Source organism: Narcine bancroftii, chromosome 3 (genome assembly GCF_036971445.1).
Source record: "Narcine bancroftii isolate sNarBan1 chromosome 3, sNarBan1.hap1, whole genome shotgun sequence".
Classification (NCBI taxonomy): domain Eukaryota; kingdom Metazoa; phylum Chordata; class Chondrichthyes; order Torpediniformes; family Narcinidae; genus Narcine; species Narcine bancroftii.
Genome location: NC_091471.1, coordinates 284,168,981 through 284,169,416, shown reverse-complemented (window position 1 = coordinate 284,169,416; position 436 = coordinate 284,168,981).

Sequence of the window (436 nt, the reverse complement as noted above, 5' to 3'; positions counted from 1 at the left end):
TAGGTTAATTAAGTATAATTGGGTGGCATAAGGTTCCTGGGCCTGGAAGGGGTTTCTACTGTGGGGTATGATTAAGCTTTAAAATAGTATATATTAAATTAAATTGAAAATAAGATAATATGTGCAAAAGATAGATCAATAATATATTGTACATAGCAGTGACCACAGTGGAAGGAAAAAGTGGTGTTACAAAAGTGAACATTAGGCACTTTTACACAGCCACTGAACAGCAGGAAATTTCAGGAAAAAATTTGCTACGCTGGCAGTGTATAAATGTCGGGATGGAATTTTTTATGCAAATTCCATCCTGTGATTTCCCCCCCCCCCCCCCCCGCTCATACCCATACGCATTTTTACGGGAGCAGCTGCAGTGTAACTTGACCACGTCCACTCCGTAAGAAGCAGACTTAATAAATATGTCATTCCCCCTCTGACA